The 25978-nt window shown below is 39.5% G+C and overlaps 1 protein-coding gene across 1 annotated transcript in view; it reads left to right on the top strand.

Moving 5' to 3' along the window:
- FEZ1 (fasciculation and elongation protein zeta 1) overlaps positions 1-25978 on the top strand; it is a 114951-nt gene that overhangs the window by 13531 nt on the left and 75442 nt on the right. Inside the window, exon 2 of the mRNA XM_074400799.1 lies at positions 400-524. The gene's annotated coding sequence lies outside the window, so the exon portion shown is untranslated. The remainder of the gene's footprint in view (positions 1-399; positions 525-25978) is intronic.

Raw genomic sequence — 25978 nt, 5'->3', positions numbered from 1 at the left:
GTGCTCTCAGAAAACCCTGTTGTGCCTTCATTCCAGTGTTCAACTTAAATTTAGTCAATATGTTTAAACAGAGAATGTCTTTCTTTCTTTTTTTTTTTTTTTTTGGGGAGAATTTCTTTTACAAGATTAATTTTTCACAAACCTTCCACAACTTGCTCAAACCGTTAGCTTTATCCTACATAATTTAAGACAATCCTTTAACCCTGGAAACTAGGCAAAAATTTACATTCCCATGCCTTTTTGTAATCTTTTACTAAAAGCACATTTCAGTTTCCTCAGACACCTTGCATGTAAAACTGTTTTTTTCACAAGTCTTAATTACATGTTAAAATCCTAACTCTTAGAAATTTTATTTTTGGTGAAAAACCTGGTAAGTAAATTATTGTAATTATGTACTAGGTGTGGAGCCCAGGACGCCAGACAGAAGTGCAGATAAAGTCTTGACTCTTTTCGGCATAACCAAGGGGAATGGCTAACTCCACATGTCTCCAGGCCTTACCTAAAATCTAATGGCTCCAAAGCAGGTAAGTTGAACAATTTCTAAAAGTTAAAGAAGCAGTTTATTACCTTAAAGCATTTACCAAATCTAATATCTAACCTGCCTAATTTAGACCAAATGTCTTTATTTGACCAATAATCATTCAAAGTTTTTACTTCCCAAAGCTCACTAAAATCAAATGAAGTAAAAGTCATTAGTTTTTTTTTTTTTTTTTCTAACAAAAAACTTGGTTTCAGTGTTTTTAACCTAATTAACAAGAGCACCTTCTAATATAAACCACACATAACACACATATAACTACACAGACAGAAGATCTGGTAGTTGTAAGGTTTTTCATTTGCCAGTTTTAAATTTTCTTTTTTTTTTTTAAGCCTTCTTCTTTTTAAATTTATTTTTAATTTTTAATTTTTATTTTATTTTATTTTACTTTTAGACACAGGGTTTCACCATGTTGGTCAGGCTGGTCTTGACCTCCTAACCTCGTGATTCACCCACCTCAGCCTCCCAAAGTGCTGGGATTACAGGCATGAGCCACCATGCCTGGCCAGTTTTTAAGTTTCTTAATTGAATTACTGGCTTCAGGGTGGACTTATTTGGGGAACAGGGCTAGGAAAACATGTAGTTTCTTGGGCCTAATAAACAGATTCTGGAAAGCAACATAGATCCCAAAAAATTCAGGGTCCCATTTTCATATTGCTGCAGTAGGTAGCTAGCCAGGCATGAGCAGGGCAGGAGAGGGCTTGTGCCCACCCACAAGGAATGCCAGGTGCCCATCAGGTGATGGTTTGCCAATTGTTACACTGCCTCTCTAAAAATGATAATTGGTCACAGAGGCCAGGGAAAGACAATTTCCCAATAGATAAAAATGCTAGACATTGGTAATCAGCAGCTTCCAAAAAAATATCAGTAATTGGAGGAGTGAGCTTGGGCGTGTGCATTATGAGACAAAATGGTAGAGTATGACCTTCCAGGGGTATTCCACTAGCAAAGGGAAGAAATCGTCAGGTGGGCAGGTATACAACTTCTTAAACACACCGCACATGCTTACCTCCTAAGTGTAAGGAGTTACATGTGGGCAGCTCCCTAAGGAAAGAATGAAGAGAATGTGGTGCAAGATGCTAAAAGTGTGCCAATGATATAGGAATTAAGAAGAAATCACTTAGGCAGATAAGAAGGGTATGGGAGTTCTCAGTAGGGCTTTTCTTTTTAATGAAAAGCAGCCCCAAGTCATTTTCTAATAAAGAGCAGCCTGCAAGCTGGGAGCTTGCATGGGTGAATGCAGGCAGACACTAATGACTAGACATGTTCAAGATGGCAGCTCCATCGTTCCTTCTCTTCCAGCCACTTGTACTGTAAAGAAGCAGACAATGTGACACAGATCAACTGGAAAGCCTATTTGCATAAAAACATTAGGATGGGGTGACAGCCTTTCCCATGCACTATGTAAACGTCATACCTGGACAAACCAATCTATAAGCCCCATATAAATCAGACATCGCCTCCTAAAACTGGACTATAAAACTCAGCACATTTGCTGCCAGCCAGTTTTTTCTGCTCAAGGCCCCTTCTTCTATAGAGGAAGCTGTTTCTTTTTCTCTTGTCTTCTATCTATTAAACCTCCACTCCTAAACTCCTTATGTGTGTCCATGTCCTAAATTTCCCTGGAAGGTGACAATGAACCCAAGGGTATATAACCCAGACAACGTAGCCACTTCATAATGGGGACCTTGCCTGGGATAAGAAGGGACAGCATTCATCAGAACAGTGAGTAGAAACATGGACTCCAACTTTGTCCTTTCATTTTGAGGCTCTCAGCCTCTGTTTTAGAACCAAATCAAACCAAATTCTGGTCCCCCTTCAGCCGTTTAAAAATGATTAGTGTGGCTGCCAGCCTTAGAAGACTCGGGGGCCAGACTTAAAAGACTTGGGGACAGGCTTGCTGTGGAGAACATGGAGAATCCCTCAGTACCCATGGAATGCTGCGTATATTGGCCATTGGTTTTTTTTTTTTTTTTTGAAACAGAGTCTCTGTCACCCAGGCTGGAGTTCTGGAGTGCAGTGGCACAGTCTTAGCTCACTGCAACTTCTGCCTCTTGTGTTCAAGTGATTCTTCCTGCCTCAGTCTCCCAAATAGCTAGGATTACAGGCATGTGCCACCTTGCCTAGCTAATTTTTGTATTTTTATTAGAGATGGAGTTTTCACCATGTTGGTCAGTCTGGTCTCAAACCCCTGACCTCAGGTGATCCACCTGCCTTAGCCTCCCAAAGTGCTGGGATTACAGTTGTGAGCCACTTTGCCTGGCCTATATTGGCCATGTTTAAACCAGCTTCCTTTCATGGAAGACTTAGCCATCATGTGGGTCTGGAAAAAGTTCTGGGGCAACTGAGGATTTCTGGCTGGGGCTACCCCTCAGTGTTATCAAAAGGCTTCTGGACTGACTCCAGAAGGGGTCTGGAGAGCACCCTTGTCTGAAGAGCACATGCCATGTCAAGATCACTCTGTCCCTGGTCTAGAGAGCACATAGTGTTTCAAGGTCAACAGTGCAACCTAGTGGAATAGGGATCCTCTCCATGAGGCACATTGTTGGTCCTTCACCAAAACTCTCTAGCTTCCCAATTGTCTCCCCTTTTTGCACCTCTCTACTAGAAGCCAGGCGTTATGCTGCTTTTGTAAACAGGCAAACTCTGCCTTCAACAACTAGAAGTAAAATATCCTCTGAAGCCATATTTTAGTCTCAATACTGTCCCTTCAGCAGGAAAACGGCCATTTGGTCCTTACGTTCTTTTAAGTCACCTATTCTGCCTGCAATTAGAATGGTACTTAATTAGTAAGGGGATTTCAAGTTTGGAAGTTAACTGGAACCATTCTCTAAGGGTAAATGCTTTAGCATGGGCCGTATTAGCAGGATATAGAGTTCAATCTAGCATGCCCCCTCCATTAAAGGGGCCTTGCCCAACTATTAGGTAGATTTTCTTGAGATCCATTTTTTGGGGGAGCCAGGCAGGTCACACAGTCTAGGAAGTCAAAGGGAAATCACAGAAAGAGGACTAGAGCCAGGCCGGGCGCAGTGGCTCAAGCCTGTAATCCCAGCACTTTGGGAGGCTGAGGCGGGTGGATCACGAGGTCAAGAGATCGAGACCATCCTGGTCAGCATGGTGAAACCCCGTCTCTACTAAAAATACAAAAAATTAGCTGGGCATGGTGGTGCATGCCTATAATCCCAGCTACTCAGGAGGCTGAGGCAGGAGAATTGCCTGAACCCAGGAGGCAGAGGTTGCGGTGAGCCGAGATCGAACCATTGTACTCCAGCCTGGGTAACAAGAGCGAAACTCCGTCTCAAAAAAAAAATAAAATAAAATAAAATAAAAGGAGGACTAGAGCCACTTGGGTGAGCATGACTGGCCCCAATTTCTTAGTTCCTCTGGTTCCATGGATGGGGGTCACACCTGCAACCATGGGTGGCATGTACCAGGACCCAGGAACCATAGAGGGAAAACAGTGGGGGGTGGGAGGGGGATGCACCCACTGTCTTCCTCTCTACCCTGGGTCACACCAAAAGCAAGGAGACTAAAAGGGCACCTTTTTCTCACTTCTCTTTCTAGATGGGTATCATCTTCAGCCTGCACTCTACTGGAGTGTATTCTGAAGCAGTGGGACTCCTTTTACCCTGAGACTTTAAAGAAAAAGTGACTCATTTTCTTTTGCACAAGGGCACGGCCTTTTTACTAGACCTTTTACAGGCATTCTAAAATCAACCCAGCTCTTTTAGCAATCTTATCAGGCAGGCCTAAAGGGAATAATTCCCCAAAAGTAGAAAAGCAACTTTTGGAGAAACCATCTGACGAAGTTATTGGGTGCCCCAGCTCTTCCAGTCACCCTTATCTGGGGCCACCTCCAACCACACCACCAGCTCTTCCACCTCTACCATCTCCAAAATTTTCCACTCCCCCACTTTCACTCTTACCCCTACAGGAAATGCCCAATTGAGGTGATGCTGCTAGGGTACAAGTTCCCTTCTCTGTACCTTAAGCAAATAAAGGGAGACTTAGGCTGATTTTCTGATTATTCTATAGATATATAGAAGTCTTCCAAAATTTAACTCAGGTATTTGTCCTCTCCTGGAGGGATGTTATGCTGCTCCAAAGCCAAGCCCTAACTGCAGCTGAGAAGCAGGTAGCTCTATAGGCAGCAGAGAAATTTGGAGATGAGAGATACATCTTCTGTAATAGGCCTAAAAGGAAAAAAGACAATAGAAAAGGTGAAGAAATATGGAAAACACCATTCCCAAAAGGGCATAGCAGTACCTCTTGACAACCCTAATTGGATCCTCTAGACTTTTCTACAGTGTCTTTCCTTCTTTCACAGTTTAAAATAGCTCTCTTACAATGTTCTTCCAACCTGGGAAAAGTTAATTTCTCCAAACCTTAAAATTCTCAGCTTAGAGTTGAGCTAAGGGGAAGAGAAGCTAGAAGCCTGACATGCCAGCAAAAGGGTAAAAGTTTTTTGTTTTTTGTTTTTTGTTTTTAAACCAGTGAAGTTTTTGGCTTCTCTCTCCCTAGCAAAAGGCATAATAAGAATCATTGTTTATATTCTCTGTAAAGTTTTAATTAATGAAAAAGAATTTGCGAGGTTGGTCTTAAGTTATAGCCAATCTGGTGTGCTTTGTGAGTCTTTATGTATAATTCTGTCAAAACAAAAGGTGCCTTAGGTTAGGATGCGGGCCCAGGACCCCATAAGCCTTCGATTCAAGCCAGCCCAACAAAATGTTAAGTAACAAACTAGGCTACAGGCCTCCATCTTGTTTCATGTCCTTGGGAACATGACCTGTAACCACGTGGCAATACTTTGGTTTAGTCTCCAACATTTTACAACGGTGGCTGTCTTCTTGTGCTACGTCAGTTCTTGGGTGAGGAATCAGATAAGCCAGTTTGTCAATCTGGGTGGTGCTAGCTGATCCATCAAGGGCAGGGCTTACAAAATAGCTTAAGCACTAATCTTGAGAGCAGTTTGGGGAGGGTCAAAATCTTGTAGCTTCCAGCTGCCTGACTCCTAGGCCATAGTTTCTAATCTTGTGGCTAGGTTCTTGGTCTGGTCCCAGGCAAGAGGGAGGTATGTCTTAAGAAAAGGTTGTTATCATCTTTGGTTCAGACTAAGAACTGTAAACCGGGCTCCTCCCAAAGTTAATTTGGCCCATGCCCAGGGATGGGCAAGGACAGTTTGGGGACTGGAAGCAAAATGGATTTGTTTGGATCAGATCTCTTTCACTTTCTCAGTCACAATTTTGTGATGACAATTTCAGAAGCTCCTTATCACCCCTTTGAAAATACCTCATACACTCCTGATTAAGTCATAACCTAATTAAGGCTTATTGGCTTCACTTGTGAGGTTACATTCTGTGAATTTCAAAAGCTGAAAATCTTAACTGCTTGGCATGGCTAAAGCCGAGTGACAAGAGATTTGTAAAGATTTTCTTATTAAAAGCAGGTATTCAAGTTATAGGTAGATTTAAAAGGCCTTTATGTTTTTCTCTCTTCTTGGATCTTATTTTTCTGGAAAGTAGTTTTTTGTTTCTTCTCAGTCAACCAAATTATTCTCTCTCTCTCTCTCTCTCTCTCTCTCTCTCTCTCTCTCTCTCCACCCCCCCACCTCTCTCTCTCTCTCTCTCTCTCTCTCTCTTTTTGTCTTGTCACTCTTCATGCATCCATGAGAGGCCCTAAGATAACTTCTAGTAGCATGGGATTCCTTGGGAAAAACAGATGAGGCACCACAGACCCCATTGTGTGTGTGTGTGTGTGTGCGTGTGTGTGTGTGTGTGTGTGTGTGTGTGTGTGTAAAACTCTGTTTTCCTCATGAAACTCCAGGAATTAAAAGCAGATAATTCTCTCTTAAAATCAAAGGCTCTGTTCTGTTTTGCATTGTGTTATCTGACAATTTTGACTTTTGGGGGTATCACATTACTTCACATTAGGAGAGAGCTTAGGTATGTGATAACTAGGTAGGAAATACAATTTAAAGGATGGCTAATAATAGTTTCAAATCAGAGAAGTATGCGTTTGGCCACCTGAAAGAGATGGAAACATCCCCACCCCCAACAGAGAGATGAGACTCCCGTGGGAGACAGGCTGATTACAAAATAAGCCGATTGGCTTTGGGTTTCCTTGAAATGAAATACACAGTAGAAGCACTGCATTGTCTTCATCTTCTCCCATAGTATTTCCCACCTTTGGGGGATCCAAACTCCAGTATAAAATGGTACCCTTAGTTTTAGGGATCTGTTTTGCATTCAGCTGTGCCTGCTTGCTAGGCCCTAAAAATGCACACTTTCTTGTCCTGTTCCTCCAAGGGCTCCACCCTGAAGCCAGTAATCCAATTAAGAAACTGCAAAATGAAAAATCTTGCAGGTGTTAAATCTTCTGTCTGTCTGTATATACATATATATATATACATATGTGTGTGTGTGTGTGTGTGTGTGTGTGTGTGTGTGTGTTGTGTGTAATGTATATAAAAAAGGGCTGTCTCTAAAGGAAAATAAGCACTTAAATTATTTTTAGTTACGTGACTTTAATCTTTAAGAAATAAATATAAGCTGGATGTAGTGGCTCATGCCTGTAATCCCAGCACTTTGGTAATCCCATCACTTTGGCAGGCCGAGGTAGGTGGATAACCTGAGGTCAGGAGTTGAAGACCAGCCTGGCCAACATGCAAAACCCTGTCTCTACTAAAAATACCAAAATTCCTTGGGCGTGGTGGGGGCACCTGTAATCCCAGCTGCTCAGGAGGCTGAGGAAGGAGAATCACTTGAACCTATGAGGCAGAGATTGCAGTGAGCCAAGATGGTGCCATTGCACTCCAGTCTGGGCAACTAAGTGAGACTCTGTCACAAATAAGTAAATAAAAAGAGTCTTTAAGGATTATTGGTAAAATGCAGGTGTCATCAAAATGGAAATAGGTGATCTAAATCATTCAAGTCACATGCTAGGTTTGCTAAATATTCCAAGGTTGTATACTGCCTGCTTTACACATAGGAAAGGCCTGGAACACGTGGAGTTAGACTCTGGAAAGAGTTCGACCTTATCTGCACTTCTGTCTGGGTCCTAGGCTCCACACCTAGTGCATGATTGAAATCACTTACCAACCAGGTTTTTCACCGAAAGGAAAAGTTGCTAAGAGTTAACAGTGCAACATGTATTTGAGATCACTAAACAGTTTTATTACAATACATATAAAAACAGTAAACTGTCTCTTTTAGTAAAAAATTGTAAGACAGCATGGAAACATACATTTTCTCAGGGATAAGGATTATCTTAAATTTGATATGATAAAGCTAAAGGTTTAAGTAAATTGTGGAAAGACTATATACATGTAAATATATATTTTTGAGATAGAGTGTTACTCTGTTGCCCAGGCTGGAGTGCAATGATGCCATCTTGGCTCACTGCAACCTCCACCTCCCGGGTTCAAGTGATTCTCCTTGCCTCAGCCTCTCGAGTAGCTGGAATTACAGGCACCCTCACCACCAAGCCCGGGGAAATTTTTGTATTTTTAGTAGAGATGGGATTTCACCATAATGGCCAGGCTGGTCTCAAACTCCTGACCTCAGGTGATCCACGTGCTTTGGCCTCCCAAAGTCGTGCAATTACAACCATGAGCTACTGCTCCTGGCCAAGATTGTAAATATTAATTGTGCAAAAAATGTGTAAACATTAATTAAATTCAAAAACGTATTATATGGTCTTTTTATAAATTCAGTACTGAAATAAAAGCACAGCAAGTTTGTCTTGAGATACTAATCTGCCCTTTAGCAAAAGAGGTTATAAAGGATTTGTAAAGATTTCACCTCATAGTCAAATTGGTTAAGATTATATGGAAACTTCTATAAGGTTTCATTTAAACAAATTGGGGTTAACATTAATAAACTAATGCAAGGGTAAAATTTGGCCTTGGACAGGATTTTTGGGCAATAGTAAAGGCTAATGAATGGTTTTTGCCTTTTAAATAATTATTTTGGTAAAATAATTTATGGCAATCTGGAATTTTATTTTATAACATAAAGTGTTTTAAACCTCTAACATTTAACAAGCATCCCAAAATCCAACTTCAGGTTTCAAAATTGTCTTCCCTGATGCCTGGCTTTCTGGAGGGTTCAGAGGGCCCCTGAAACATCCAGAGAAGTGGTAAACAGGATTATTTGACATGTTTAGTCACATGAGATTGCCAAAATGATGTCCAATCTTCTTTAGGTTATCTTTTGGTGAATAGTAATAATGTATGTTCCAAAATTGTATGGAATTTCTAAAATTGCAATGCCTAAGAATATGCTATCAATCATAATTAAGGGTAAAGTTATTATAAACCACAGAGATAACTGAACTTCTTTGTGAGTCATGTTTTTAACTGCACTATCCTGGAAATTTTGTCATTTGCAGATAATTGTTGCCTTGCTTTGTTCCTTCTCAAAAGATGGATTATAATCAAGCTATAAGACTTTAAATGAAGGTTTCTAATAGCTTTGAAGATTGTAACATTGGAATAGAGAAAAAACAGGACTCGTAAAGAACTGACATATTCACAAATATTAAGCAAAACGAGAGTTAACTAAATGGACTGCACTCAGAAAGTTAAAGCAAACTTTTTGACTTTTGCTTGGAATATTGCTGATCCTTGTTTTATTTTTCAGAGTCAAGGAAACTTATTTTGAACTATTTATGGCCTTTAGCAGTTAAGTTACACCCCTGTGAACAAAATTTGAAGCATGTTTGTTTCTCTCTGCCTGGTTCCTTTAGAATTTGGAAACTATCTGTGTGGTTGGCAACTATATTGCCAAACAACTTATGGCAATATAGTTGTTTACATCAGTGCAATAAGAATCCATTTTTCTTTTTCAACAAGACACAAGAGGAAAAATTGGTTATTTTATCAAGGCTTTGACTGGACGGGTATACTTTCCTTTAAGGAGTCAATCTCTACTTGCCGAGCTGATAAAAGCCCCATGGGGAGAACTGGCTTCATACCTTGTCTACACAGTCCTAAATTTCCCTGGTGTGTGACAATAAACTCCAGGGTATATACCCCAGACAAAGTAGCCACTTCAACAGTATATAAAGTCCTAGGGTCAATGTTAAAGGGGACACTTGACCTCCAAAGTGCCCACTTGGGTCTCTTGCAAGTGTACTTTTCTCTTTCCTCCTCTAAAACTTTTTCATAAACTTCCACTCCTGCTCTGAAACTTGCCTCAGTCTCGTTTTCTGTCTTGTGTCCCTCAGTCAAATTCTTTCTTTAGAAGCGCCAAGATTTTAGATTCTGTATACTCTTGTTTGGATTTACTGCCAGTAACTTGGATATTTGCTACCCCTAACAATAGTGGATCCTAGATTCCCCAAAAGAAAAATGCTACAGAACAAGACAGAGATATGATTTTTGTTATTGTTGTTCTGAAACAGTCTCACTCTGTCACCTAGGCTGATGTGCAGTGGTGCAATCTCTGCTCACTGCAACCTCTACCTCCTGGGTTCAAGTGATTCTTCTGCCTCAGCCTCCTGAGCAGCTGAGACTACAGGCATGCACCACCGTGCCTGGCTACTTTTTTGTATTTTTAGTAGAGACAGGGTTTCACTATGTTCACCGTGTTGGTCTCGAACTCCTGGTCTCAAATGACCTGCCTGCCTTGGTCTCCCAACGTGCCGAGATTACAGACATGAGCCACCACACCTGGCCAGAGAAATTATTTTACAGTGCATTTCATTGCAAAGCAATCCGAAGCTGATCAGCTGATCAGCCCATTTTGTGATCAGCCCATTCGGGTGTCTTATCTCTCAGTGGGGGGTGGGGACATTTCTATACTTTCTATATGGCCAAGAGCATGCTTCTCTGATCAAAACATGCAAAGAGCTGAGTATTTTCCCGTAACTGCCATTTGCCAAAACCCCGAGAGTATATTTAGCCTTAGATTTTGAGAGGGATCTATCTACTTTCAATTCCTGGAGTTTCTTGAGGAAAACAGGTTTTTCCTGTAACAGGGTCTGTGGCACATCCTCTGTTTTTTCTAAGGGGTCCCAGGCTATTAGAAGTTATGCTAGATCTTCTCATGTGTGCATCAAGAGTAGTGAGAAGACAAAATAAAGCAATATAATTCAGTTGATTAGAAAGAAAAAAACAAAACTTTTTTTCCAGAAAAATAAGAACCAAGAAGAACCATAAAGCCCTTTAAAATATACCTATAGCTTGAATATCTGCTTTTAACTATGCTGACTTTTAACCAAATATCTTATTTTAGAACTCTAGCCAGAACAAATAGCAAATGTTTCTGGATTTTGAACAGAGATAACCTCCCAGGTGCTCAGAGAAAGGGAAATTCAAAATGGGAAGTCAGAAGTTGTTCATAGAGAAGAAGAGAATCAATAAATGAAAATTCACACAGATATCAAATCAGAAAGGGCTCATTTCCTAAGCCAGGAATTGAACCCTGATTGCCATTGTAAAAAGACAAAGCCTTAGATGCTAATCAACAGCATTGGGTGGTTTTCATTTTTCTTTCCACAAGGAGCCAGAGCAGTCGGTTTTGAGTTACAATGGTTTTCAACTTTTCAGGATAATTTTTAGAGATAACTATGACATGAATCCCAAAATTTCTGTTCCCTGGATGGCAAAGACCAAGAGGAAGTATAGCCATGTGGTTTCAAGGTCAAACTCCTAAAGACATAAAACAAGATGAGAGGGAAATCTCATCCAGTTTTTTTGTTTGTTCTGGGGATCTGCAGCAAAGTTTGTCACTGACCAGTTTGACAGGCTAACTTGAACAGCAAGTTTATGGGAGTCCTAGGCCTGCATTCTATTATATGATGCCACTTCTTATGACAGAACAATGTAGAAAGACAAATTCAAAGCACAAATTACACCAGACTTGCTACATATTAAGACTATCCTCATGATTTTTTTCATTAATTAAAACTTTATAGGGCAGACAGTGATTTTTGCCATTTCTACAACCAGTTTGCATATATAGAGAGAGGCCAGAAGTCTGACTGATAAAAAATTCTTACCCTTTTGCCAGCATGCCAGGCTTCTGGGTTTCCTTTCCCTGAGCAGGACTTACTGATCCTGCTTGCTGCACCATAGCCCTGGGGGCCAAGCCACATGGCAAAGGAAACTTATGTTTTTCCATTTCATAAAACCATAGGCAACGACTTTTTTCCATTTCATGAAGCCATAGGCAATGCCTCTCAATTTTGCAAGATGCTCTCCAGAACTTGCATGGGGTTACCAAATAAATATTTTCAGTTCCAGTTGGAGCAAAATACATGTGACAAAACAAACATTAGCCACTCTGCTTAGCACCAACTATTGAACTGTCAAGGCTCAAACTTGCCCCTGGTCAGGCCCTTGTCACCTTTGATCCATTCAAAGTTGATTATAGAAGTTTCACATGTGGTCTCTGGGCAAGATGGTCACTCTGAGTAGCAGAAAACAGAAGAAAGGGAAAGGAGAAAGAGAGAAAAGTGTTGCCTATGGTGAGGTGGGGAAGGCTAGGAGCTCAGGGAGGCTAGAGAAAGGCCCACCCATTGCAGTGACAATGAGCCAATGTTCAGGCAGCCACTTGCCAGTCATGAAGGAATCTCTTAACGCAGTCCCATGATCCTGTACACACCTAATCCCGTCACCCACAGCCATTAGCAAAGAGTTCAAGGTAGATTAAATTTAAAGAGAATAGCAGTTAACATTCTGTAGTGCCAAATCTATTTTTAACCAAGAAGGACTTTACTGAGACAGGCCTCTAACCCCCTAAAACTTAGGAGGGACTCTAATTTTCCCAAGTTGGGCCTTGAACCCAATCCCATCCTTTACCAAGGTAAAATGCACCTCACTACTTGCTCAAAGTCAGCCAATTGGTGCTGCAGCCTATTTCTTTTGGTTAGGGATAGTATCTAAACCAAAAGTTTAGCAGATTTAAATTTTAAAATCAATTAGTCACTTCAGCTTTTTATTATTTGCCTTTCATGAAGTCTTTATTTATTTTTTAATTTTATTTTTTGAGATGGAGTCTCACTCTTCACCGAGACAGGAGTGCAGTGGCATGAACTTGGCACACTGCAACCTCTACCTCCTGGATTCAAGTGATTCTCCTGCCTCAACCTCCCAAGTAGCTGGGAATACAGGCACCCACCATCATGCCTGGCTAATTTTTGTATTTTTAGTAGAAATGGAGTTTTGCAGTATTGGCTAGGCTGGTCTCAAACTCCTGACCTCAGATGATCTGCCCACCTCAGCCTCTCAAAGTGCTGGGATTACAGGCATGAGTCACGGCACTCGGCCTCATAAGTTTTAAATAAAAATACTGATTTTTTTTAGAAGCTTCTGTACATCAATAGGCATCTCAAGATGAGACTAATTTGGGAGCCCTTATTTTCAAATTCACTTCAGTGCAGTTTTGTTTATTTGGAACATTCCACTGTAAGTTATCTTTAGTAATATTTTGCTGTTTCTGTAAAACTTTGCTGCTTCCAGGACATAATACTTATGCATGTTTCAGCTGGAAGGAACTCAGTTCTTCAGAAATTAAGGATCCTGGTGGTTGTTGTGGCTCATACCTATAATCCCAGCACTTTGGAGGGCTGAGGCAAGTGAATAACTTGAAGCCAGGAGTTCAAGACCAGCCAGGTCAACATGGTGAAATCTTTGACTCTACTAAAAATGCAAAAATTAGCCTGGTGTTGTGGCACACACCTCTAATATCAACTACTTGGGAGGCTGAGGCATGAGAATCACTTGAACTCAGGAGGTGAAGTTTGCAGTGAGCCAAGATCATGCCACTGCACTCCAGCCTGGGTGATGGAGTGAGACTCTGCCAAAAGAAAAAGAAAAGAAATAATCTCATTTTTACCTCAAATATTGGCTTTGCTCTCAGGTTCCCTTGATCAATGTAGACAATAATCTTTTTCTACTTAAGTGCACTTGAAAAATGAAACAAAGAAGTAGTACACAAAAATCCATGAGAATTTCCAAAAGCCAAATTTTATGCCCCCTGCAAGATTGCCATTTACTACCAGTTTCTTTCTGACCCAGTCAGATGTAAGAGATCTCTAAATGAATCCAAGACAATTAATTCCAGATCCAATCCAATCCTGAACCCAGTCCAGTTTTTGTCACAACTTCCAAATCAAGATTAAATCAGAAACTTGGTCAAAGAAACTTGGTTCAAAACAAATCCATGGAGCTTTGGCATCTGACAGAGAACTTACCATGATCCTCAACTTCTCTGAGAAAGAAACAAACACAAAAAATGTCCAGCAGCTACCTCGCTTGGTCAGCCCGCACTCTTGGGGTCTCTAGAAACTCTACTTCAGATCCCATTTCTGGTGAAAGAAAAACTTCAGCCAAATTAAATTTAAAGAAGTTTAATTGAGCAATGAACAATTTGTGAATCAGGCAGCCTCCTGACCCAGAGTAGGTTCAAAGACTCCAGCATAGGTGTGTGGTGAAAAAGATTTATTGAGAGAAAAAGGAAAGTGATGTACAGAAAATGGAAGTGAGGTACAGAAATGTCTGGATTCATTATAGCTCAGTGTTAGCCTTATTTGAACACAATTTGAACACTTGGCTACATTTGACTGGCAGAAACTCTGTGATTGGCACAAGTGTAGGGTCAGTTTGTTTACACCTCCATTTGTAGCAGTTCATGATGTACAGTAAAACCTTTAGGCCAAACAACGTATGTAAGGAGATAGTTTTAGGCTAAACTTGTTTTAACAGTAGCGAACTATCACTTCCACATGATATATATAAAAAAATAGAGCTATCACAGGCATGCAGAATAAAAATGGCAGGTCCAAAAGATATTTAATTTGCTTGTTTTTTTAAAAAATTTCTCTCTTACCTTTAGATAATTAAAAGTTACAAGAGCCAACAAAAGGTGAAGGCCTTTTCAAAAGACAAAGAACTGAACTTTTGAGATATTAATCTGAAGAATTTCAGGAGACAGATTATAGAATTTAAAAATGAAAAACTTCTTGCATTAAGAGTAAGTCAATATTTTAATAAAATCTTGTTTTAAACAATTATTTAATTTTGTATTAGCATATTTTTATTTATTTATTTTTCTTTTTTTTTTTCAAGGATGTCATAGAAAGCATATTTTTAAATATCAAAGTTCAGTTTTTAAAAACTATCATAATTTTCTCTAATTAAAACCAATTAATCACATAACACTTTTATAAGTTCCCTTTTTACTAATCTTATTACAACCTAGACCATTCACAACATAGTTGAACCTTCTGGCTTGTCCTAAATATTCCACTTTCTTAAACAACCCAGTCATTTTATTTTAGAACAGAAATTCACTATGTGAGATTCTTTTACATATAAAATTACTTTTCTTTTTGCCTTCAATACCCAAAATACCTCTTTATATCATAAATTTTCTTTATAGCTCTTATTACTTGGTTTCATTTACCTTGTTTTATACATAACCTTTAAATAAGCTTTGAATTAGACAAACATTGAACTTTTTATAAGAACATTAAAAAAAGGTTTTCTATAATTTTTAAGTTGGATTGGAAATGATCCCATTCTTAATATTTATTAATAACCTTAGATCCTAAATTATATGACAAGTTTGTTTATAAGAATTTATTCCATTACATTTACCTGATTATTTAATAGTTTATCTAGATTATTTACACAACTGTGATAGTCATTATTTAAAGTTATTGCCCTGTTAACCTTTTTTTTGAGATGTAGTCTTGCATATACATACACAACATCAGTCAGTGTATGTAAGTTGTACATTGGTTTGGTCCAGAGCAGTAGTATTACTGGAAGCAGGGGCAGTGGTGGGGTGGGGAGTGGGGTTGGAAGAAGCTTTCATGCCATAGGTGGATTCAAAGATTTTCTGACTGGCAATTGGTAGAGTTTATCTATAGACCTGGAATCAAGAAGAAAGTGTCTGGGTTAAGGTAAAAGGTTTGTGGAGATCAGTATTCCTTTTATGCAGATGAAACTTCCAGGTAGCTGTCTTCAGAGATAATGGATTGTAAATGTTTCTTATCAAACTAAAAAATGTGCCAGATCCTTGGTTAATTCTCTCCTGGATCTGGAAAAAGACCTGGAAAGGGAAGAGGATTCTCTACAGAATGTAGCTGTTCCCCACAAGAGACAGCTTTACAGGAGCATTTCAAAATGTGTCAAAGAAATGTATTTTAGGGTAAAATATTTCAGTTTCTTTCAGAGCCTGCTATCTGTTAAATGATGCTATAATAGAGTCAATTTGGCATTTGTGTCTTATTGTTACAAAGAATCTATTTGATGTCAGTCTTATGATCTGTATTTTAATGTTAATGTTGGTCAGTTGTGCCTGAATTTCAAAGGGAGAAGGGTACAATGAGGCATATTTAACCCACCTTCCCATTATGGCCTGAACTAGTTTTTCGGGTTAACTTTGTAATGCCCTTGACCAAGAAGAGGGGTCCATTCCATTGGTTGGGGGTCTTAGAAGCTTCGAATTTTACATTTGGTTTTACAAGAGTCTGTGCGTGTGTGTGTGTGTGTGTGCGTGCCAAAAATTTATTTCTTCCTTTCTCGCATTTGAAGTACTCTTTGATGACATCCTTGGCCTGAGACTCATTGCCATAGTCCTTAACTACTACACAATTGCAGCCAGCGACTTTACAGGGTTCCCCTCTCTGTCAGTTTTACAGAGGCCTACCCATTCCCCTAATTTCTTGTTGTCATCAACCTTAATAGGTTGATTTGGTGTTCAGCACAAAGGGCCTCTATTAACTTGACATACATAGGATGCAAGCATGTAAAGATAGGCTTGGCACTTGTCTGAGGCTTTGGCAGCTTTGCAAATTCCATGTGCTAGGCCATCATGAATGAGAGTCATCTTTAGCACCTCTTCAGTTAATACTCTTGCAAAGCAGTATTAACATCCATTACATCTCCAACAGCAATGCCTTCCTCAGCCATGGCAATGGGTTTCGGGTAAAGCTGAATCTTGAACACACTCAAGCCTCCGCCTCCACATGACTCGGCAGCGACAGGGAAAGAGCAGGAGTCTGTTTTTAAGCTGGTAGAAAGTGGAATATTTTTATAAAAGGAAAGATCCAGAAACAAAAGTTGAAGAAACCAGGATGACAATCTACAGGAAGATTATTGATGAGATTTGAGAGAGATAAAATAAAAAGTTCTGTGGAGACTTTTCTATGTCTTAAGGCAAGGGGTATGGAATTTATTAGAAATGCATATTCTAAGGATTGACAGCAGAGATTTTGATTTAGTATATCAGGGATGGAACACAGACATTTATACTTCAAACAAGCCCTCCGTGTTTTTGCTATATAGGTTGTCCAACTGTGCTCTGAGGCAGTGATAAAAGCAGAAAGGGTAAAGTGCCTGGAGTAAAAGGATTTTTGTTATCATCCTTGATTTGCCGTTTTACTTTCCATTAGAAAGGCTTTGTGTCTCTTGTTTAGATTTGGTTTGGTTTGGTTTACATTGTTTTTATCTCTTCTCCGCCTTTTGGCTAAGATGAAGAGTGGTTTACATTGTTTTAGTGCCCTGGCATCATATACTGTGAAAGCCTTTAGGAAAGCTTATTTAATTTCTCCAAGCTTCAAATCTTCATCAGTAATAATATTATCTGCCCCAGAGTAATGCTGAGAATCAAAGTAAATTATGTATGAGGGTATCTTCTTCTTCTGGCCATGATGTAGTAACAGAGAGAAGATTTATCCTCCCACAGGAAACAGCTACAAAAACCAGACAATATACATGAAATAATAGTTTTCAGATATTGGATATCAGGTATTGAAGGACAATGATCCCTGAGATGGGAGAAACAAATGAGATGAGCCCTATTTCTGCCCCATCTTACTGTATGGAGGATGCAGCCCAGATAGTGGGAACCCAGGTGGAACCTAGCAGTCTCCCTAAATTTACAAAATGGAATTGGGAGTCTTGGGAGGCAAAGGTGGCTTGAGTTTGCAGGGCAGAATGCTGAAGAGGAAAGAGTACAGAGACACAGGTGTGGAAGCTCCAAGATCACGTTTTCAGTTGAGTATACAGCGGTGTATGCATATGAGGAAACTACCTTAGTTTGAGGAAGAGACACTAAAATAATTCAAAGAAATAATTCCTAAACTTCTCAAAGAACTAGGAATATTTTGCATTTCTACAAGCCAAAGTGGAAATAGATATGTTATAATTATGTGTAATAATTGTATACATTAATTAGAATTATTTAAACAGGGTCTCACTCTGTAACCCAGGCTGGAATGCAGTGACATGAAGTGGCTCGCTGCAGCCTTGACCTCCCAGGCTCAAGCAGTCCTCCCACCTTGGCACCCTGAGTTGCTGAGACTATAGGTGTGGGCCACCATATTAAGCTAATTTTTGTATTATTTGTAGAGACAGAACTTCACCAGGTGTGGGCCACCATATTAAGCTAATTTTTGTATTATTTGTAGAGACAGAACTTCACCATGTTGCACAAGCTGGTCTTGAACTCCTGGGCTCAAGCAATCTGCCTGCCTCAGCCTCCCAAAGTTCTGGGATTACAGGCATAAGGCACAATTATATATATATATATATATATATATATATATATATATATATATATATATAATTATTTAAGGACATTGATTAAAATAATTCCTAAAAGAGTATTTCCTCAATACTGGGAAAAGTTAGTCCTGTAATAAAGGCTGTTCTGGTCCTGCCTAAGAGAATTTAAACATCATCCCCATCCTTCAAAGTGCCAAAGTGTTCCAAGCAAGTTAACTGTATCCCTCTAAAAAAAGCTCAAGAATATGTATATGCATATAAAAATATCCAACTCCTAACAAGAAAACATTCACAGTATCTTCCATTCAACCAAAAATGACCAGACATGGAATAAAGCAAGAAAATGTGACATATAATGAGGAGAATAATCAGTCATTAGAAACAGATCCATAAATGACACAAATGATATGATAACTCAATAAAGGCATAGAAGAGTTACTGTAACTGTATTTCATACACTTAATAATGTAAAGAAAAACTGAGCAAGTTAAATAGACTGGAAGATATTTTTAAAGGTCCAAATTGAATTCGAGACTTAAAGTAGAACGTCTAAAATGAAAAATACATTATTCATTCAGAACAAGATTCTATCTCAAAAAAAAAAAAAGTTTTTAACTTCGTTTTTTCCCCACTTTTTTGGGGGATATCAGCTTCTGCTGATTGAGTTAACAGCACTTCTCAGTTCCTAGTACATTCTGCCCCCTTTCTGTGTCCTTACCTGTAAAATGTTCCAATGTGTATGATATATGTCTATTTTATTGGAATATCTTCTTGGGAAATGTAAACTCTTTTATAATATGTATATATTTTTAATTTATATAAATTATATACTATAGATCTCAGTTTCTTACTTTTTTACACAGAGCAGTGTTTTGAAGATGTGTTCAGGTTGATGTGTGGACATTTAGTTCACTAATCGCATTGTTGCCTAAGGAACCAATTTTGTCCTGATTGTACTGCAGGCCTCAACAAGCCCTTAGAGCATTGTCTGTAAAGTCAGATGTTTGTAGGCCCCAGAGCAGGTTAACTGGGTGGAGATGCAGGTAGTTGTGGCCACATGGCAATGTAGGACCACGTTGCAAGACAATCAGATTCTTCACGAGAGTCTAGAAATCAGGATTTTTACAAGAAATTTCCTGATTTTTCAATGTTGGAAAAACTAAAGTCCAAACAAAATATTTCTGCAAGCTCAATGTAGTCATTTCCTGACCTTCACATTAAAACATTTGAACCAGTGAGAGAATGAGATAAGATTTGTGTTTAAAAAATTAAAGAAAAGATGGACTAGAATAGAACAGAGGAGTCCAAAGATCATGAGTTGAGGTATAAATATGATTGAATTGAAGGGCCTATGAGCTGTTAAGGTGAAGATTATTGGAAACACAGACCTATCTTCCTGATAATATTGTGAGGAGTGGGGATTTTTTTATGATATGAATCATTATTACATAGATTTGGGCATACTGTGATTCAAGTTATATAAGTTGGCCAAGCACAGTGGCTCACACCTGTAATCCCAGCACTTTGGTAGGCCGAGGCAGGTGGATCACCTGAGGTCAGGAGTTCGAGATCAGCTTAACCAATATGGTGAAACCCCATCTCTACTAATAAAATATATATATATATATGTACAAAAATTAGCTGGGCGTGGTGGTGTGTGCCTGTAGTCCCAGTGACTTGGGAGGCTGATACAGGAGAATTACTTGAACCAAGGAAGCAGAGGTTGCAGTAAGCTGAGATCATGCCACTGCACTCCAGTCTGGGCAACAGAGTGAGACTGTCTCAAAAATAATAATAATAATAATGTATAAGTCATAATGTTGACAACATTTTAAATATATTTAAAATATTTTATATATTAGTTCTTTAATGACATGTCAGTAAAATTCTTACTCATAATTTTTGCACAACTGAAGTTCTATGCTTAGACACTTGGCACAGTTTCTTTTGTAGTAGTTAAACTGTGGTTTGGTATCAGACCACTAAATTAAAATATCTGAATTATTGGCTATACACGTATCTAAAAAGCTCTGTTAAAAGCTGACTTCTCAGGCCAGGCATTGTGGTTCACACCTGTAATCCCGGCATTTTCGGAGGCTGAGGCAAGCAGATGTGGGCAGATCACTTGAAGTCAGGAGTTCGAGACCACTCCGGGCAACATTGTAAAACTCCATCTCTACAAAAAAAAAAAATTATCCAGGTATGGTGGTGTGCACTTGTAGTCCCAGCAACTTGGGAGGCTCAGGTGAGAATATCTGTGCTAGGGAGGTGGAGGTTGCAGTGATCTGAGATCACGCCACTATACCCCAGTCTGGATGACAGAATGAGACCCTGTCTCAAAAAGAAAAAGAAAAATCAAAAGTCAAAGTGAACTGAAGATCTAAATTCAAGAGTTCAAATTATAAAACTCTAAGAAGAAAACATTAAGTAAAAACTTCATGACATAGGATTCCACAATAATGTTTTAGATTGGAAATGAAAAGAATAGGCAACAACAACAAAAATAGTTACATTGAACTACATCATAATTTAAGACGTGCATCAAAGGACACTATCAACAGAAAAGACAACCTATAGAATGAGAGAAAATATTTACAAATCATGTGTCTGGTAAGGGGTTAGTATCTAGAATATATAAAGAACTCTCACAACTTACAACAAAAAACAAACAACCAGATTAAAAAATGGGCAAATGACTTGAATAGACATTTTTCCAGTAATGACCAATAAACAGATGAAAAGGTGCTCAACACCAGTAATTATTAAAGAAATGCAAATCGAAACCACAATGAGTTACCACTTCACTCCCATTAGGATGGTCACCATATAGATAAACAACAATGACAACAACAAAAACAAAACAGAAAATGACAAGCATTGACATGTGGAGAAATTGGAACCCATGTACATCGCTGATGGGAATGGAAAATAGAGAAGCTACTGTAGAAAACAGTATGATGCTTCCTCAAAAAATTAAGCATAGAATTATCATATGATCCAGCAATTCTATATTTAGATACATACCCTAAAAAAGTGAAAGTGAGGAATTCAAACAGATATTTGTATCTGTTCATAGTAGCAGCATTATTCACAACAGCCAAAATGTGGAAACAACCCTAGTGTCCACGAACAATGAATAGAGAGATGAAATGTGGCACATACATATAATGGAATATTATTCAAGGAATTAAAGCCGTTTATTTATTTATTTATAGACAGAGTCTTGCTCTGTCAACCAGGCTAGAGTTTAGTGGAACAATCACGGCTAACTGCAGCACAGACCTCCTGGGCTTAAGCAATCCACCTGCCTCAGTCTCCCGAGTAGCTGGGACTACAGGTGTGTACCACCACATCCAGCTAATGTTTAAATTATTCTTTGGTAGATACGGGGTTTTGCCATGTTGACCGGGCTGGTTTTGAACTTCTGTCTCCAAGCATTTTTCCTGCCCCAGCCTCCCAAAGTGCTGAGGTTATAGATGTAAGCCATCATGCATTCCCAAAGCCTTTAACATCATTAAAGAAATTACAGCCTGTAGAAAAAGCAAACTTTCCTCTGCTCTCACATCACACCATAAAAGACTTCTGATCCCAAGAAATGAGTGGAGATTTCTCTCCACCAACAACCAGTCAATTAGTTCTGCAGCAGGGTCTTCGCTGACACCAGCTAAGTATCCTCTAATTCAGTTCAATTCTGACACTGTCTACCTGGAGAAGGCATTAGATCCCACAGGTTGAGGGCTTACTCCCACAAGACTGCCCACTACTTCTGATGCCAATTGTAAGCTCCATATTGTTTATTGTTTTACCTGTGCTTCTGACCAATCAACAATAAATTGGGCTTCCCCAAACCCTCTCAATGGTTTATTTGATTTATTTGCTAGAGCAACTCTCAGAACTCAGGGAAATACATTTACTGGTTTATTATAAAGGCTATTACAAAGGATCCAGATAAAGAGATTCATGGGGTGAGTTATGGGGGAAGGCACATGGTGTTTCCATGTCCTCTCTGGTTATGCTACCCTCCAGAAATCTCCATGTGTTTAGTTCTCCAGAAACTCCTTGAACCCAGCTGTTTTGGGATTTTATAGAAGTTTCATTGTGTAGGCATGATTGATTAAATAATTGGCCATGGATGATCAACTTGACCTTCAGCCCGTCTCCCGTTCCCAGAGGATTGGAGGTGAGGTCAAAAGTCCCAACCCTCTGATGATGCCTTGTTCTTTCCAGTGACTAGCCCCCATCCTGAAGCTACCCAGGGCTCCCCAGTCACCAGTCAACTCATTAGAATACATAAAGACACGGACTTTGGAGATTCCAAGGATTTTAGGAGTTGTATGACAGAAGGCAGGACAAAAACCAAATATATATTTCACAATATCCCATAAAGCCTCAAAGGAATTGAAAAAGAAATTCTGATACATGCTACAAAATGAATAAGCCTTGAAAATATTATGCTAAATGAAAGAAGCCAGACACAAAAGGACAAATATTGTTTAATTCCTTTTATATAAGATACCTAGAATAGTCAAATTCATAAAGACAGCAAGTACAATGGTGGTGTCCCAGGGCTGGGGCAAGGGGGTAACAGGATGTTATTATTTAGTAGCCACAGATTTTCAGCTGGGGATGATGAAAAGTTCTGTAGATGGATAGTAGCACTGGTTATACAACAATGTGATATACTTAATGCCCCTTAACTATACACTTTAAACTGGTTAAAATGGTAAAATTTTATGTTATATGTATTTTAACATAGTTAAAAAAAAAAAAAGAAGGCTGGCCGTGGTAGGTCAAGCCTGTAATCACAGCAGGAGGGTGAGGCAGGTGGATCACCTGAAGTCAGGAGTTCAAGACCAGCCTGGCCAACATGGTGAAACCCCGTCTCTGCTAAAAATACAAAAATAAGCTAGGCATGGTGGTGCATGCCTGTAATCCCAGCTACTTGGGAGGCCAAGGCAGGAGAATCACTTGAACCTGGGAGGCAGTGGTTGCAGTGAACCGAGGTTGCACTATTGCACTCCAACCTGGGTGACAAACCGAGACTCCATCTCAAAACAAAACAAAAGAAAGCAAACAAAAACTAACAGCCATTTCCCGAACATTATCAACCCAATCTGTTGATAGGACAATTCTGTGTTAACTATTTACCATAGCAAGGAAGAAAAGAGCTTTGGCAATCTCAGAAGGGAAAAGTAAGACCAAAACTTATTGATCTTGTAACTAGCCACTGAATATTAAATTTTTTTTTATTGAGAATTGGAAGTTTGGTTTAAGGCATTTCTTTCAATACAGAGTACTTGATAAAGGTTGAGTAGAAATCATAATACAACTGTAGGCATGAAGGGAGTGTTTCCCTCCCCTACAAAGGTTTGACTCTGCTGAAATTAACTGACAATAGGTTAACGTGAGAAAAGCACACAATTAAGAATAGGAATCATACAAAGTATGAGACTCAAACAAGGATGAGATTGTTGAAGCTTAAATAACCTCTCCAGGGTGTGTGATGGTATACACCTGTTCTTTCAGCTAACTTGAGAGATTGAGGCAATCTCCAGGGTGTGTGATGGTATACACCTGTTCTTTCAGCTAACTTGAGAGATTGAGGCAAGAGGATCCCTTGGGCCCAGGAAATGGGGACCAGCCTAGGCAGCACAGCAAGACCCTGTCTCAATAAATAAATAAATAAATAAGAAAAGTTGCATGCTGGGCTTAATACCTAGGTGATGGGTTGATAGGTGCAGCAAACCACCATGGTACATGTTTACTTATGTAACAAACTTGTACATCCTGCACATGTACCCTGAAACTTAAAATTAATAAGAAAAAGAAGGAAAGAAAAAAAGAAAATCATCTTCACAGGGAGAAGAAAAGGAAATGTATAGATGATTTTGAGGGGTGGTAAATGAATTTCAGTGGAACCTAATGAGCCCAAAGAACAGACAATGGCCTGGGACAAAGTTCCTTTGAGTTCTGGGGGTATGGGTGGCAAATTTTTGAAAGGTGAGGGGCAGAACTGCACTGTGAACAAGCGTTGTCTTATGCAGATCATGTCTCCCAGGTAAACTCTTGGAGCTGTCCTCAGAAGAATAGGGGAGAAGTCTGTGTAGGCATGGTGATGACTTTTAGTCTCTTTGATTTTGTGGTAATCTTTCCTGCTTGAGATTCCTAGGCTAGGGGGTCTTAAAACAGTTGCAGTCCTTTTGGATAGAAATTTCTTCTGGTGGTTAATCTTTCCTGGTTATTTAACGACATTTCTAGGATAAGAGGTCTTAAAACAGTTGCAGTTCTTTTGGATAGAAATTTCTTCAGTAAGGCCAGATGTGGTGGTTCACACCTGTAATCCCAGAAATTTGGGAGGCCAAGGTGGGAGGATCAATTGAGGCCAGGAGTTTGAGATCATCCTGGAAAACATGGCAAAACCCTGTCTCTACTTAAAAATACGAAAAATTAGCCAGGCATGGAGGTGCCTGCCTGTGGTCCCAGCTACTTGGAAGGCTGAGGAACAAGAATTGCTTAAACTCAGGAGGCGGAGGTTGCAGTGAGCTGAGATCAAGCCACTGCAATCCAGGCTGGGCAGTGGAGCAAGACTCTGTCTCAAAGAAAAAAAAGAGAAAAAGTTGAAGTTTCCCCAGTTAGGTAAAGAAATTCCAGAGAGAATCCTCTGTGGGCTGGAGGAACAAGTGGAAGTTAGAAGGCCTTTGGTTCTGAAGTAGCTTCTAAGATCTCTAATTTCTTTCCTTCTTTCTTTCTTTCTTTCTTTTTTTTTTTTTGAGATGGAGTTTCACTCTGTATCCCAGGCTGGAAGGCTGGAGTGCAATGGCGTGATCTCGGCTCACTGCAACCTCTGCCTCCCAGGTTCACACAATTCTCCTGCCTCAGCCTCCTGAGTAGCTGGGATTACAGGCACCTGCCACTATGCTCAGCTAATTTTTTGTATTTTTAGTGGGGATAGGGTTTCACATATTGGCCAGGCTGGTTTTGAACTCCTGACCTTGTGATTTGTCAGCCTCAGCCTCTCAAAGTGTTGGGATTACAGGCGTGAGCCCCTTTGCCTGGCCAGATCTTCTAATTTCTTTTGATTCAAAAGTGCTCAGCATACCAAAGCACTTGCATTAGTTCATTTTCAAACTGCTAGAAAGAAATACCTGAGACTGGATATTTATAAAGAAAGAGGTTCAACTGATTCACATTTCCACATGGCTGAGAGGCCTCAGGAAACTTACAATCATGGTGGAAGGCAAAGGGGAAGCAAAGGCACATCTTTCCCCCCCCACCCCCCATGCATTTATTCTCTGAACAAGGCACATCTTACATGGCAGCAGGAGAGAGTGTGAGCACAGGGGAAACTGCCACTTTTAAACCATCAGATCTTGTGAAAACTCACTCACTATCTGAGAACAGCATGATCCAATCACCTCCCCTGTGGAGTTTACAATTCAAGATGAGACTTGGGTGGGGACACAAAGCCAAACCATACCAGCACCATACTTTAGAATATTGTTTTCTGAGACCCACTCAATGGTCTAGCATTGGTGGAAACAGCAAGGCAAGGATTTTCAGAAGGATTTAAAGAATACTTTTTCAAAGAGTAACTTTGAGATGTAATTCACATACCATACAATTCTATCTACAGTATACAATTTAGTAGTTTTTAGTATATCCACAGAGTTGGGCAACAATCACTATAATAAATTTGAGAACATATTTTTCATGCCAAAAACAAACCCCCTATGCATTTGCAGTCACTCCCGCTTTACCCAAACCCTTCTCACGACCACTACCACTAGGCAGTCATGAATCTACTTTTTTTTTTTTTTTTCGATAATGGAGTTTCACTTTTTTTTTGCCCAGGCTGGAGTGCAATGGCGAGATCTCGGCTCACCGCAACCTCTGCCTCCTGGGTTCAAACATTTCTCTTGGGC

Source organism: Saimiri boliviensis, chromosome 6, assembly GCF_048565385.1.
Source record: "Saimiri boliviensis isolate mSaiBol1 chromosome 6, mSaiBol1.pri, whole genome shotgun sequence".
NCBI lineage: Eukaryota > Metazoa > Chordata > Mammalia > Primates > Cebidae > Saimiri > Saimiri boliviensis.
Note: the sequence above shows the minus strand (reverse complement) of the source record. Positions and strands in the feature narration are given on the sequence as shown.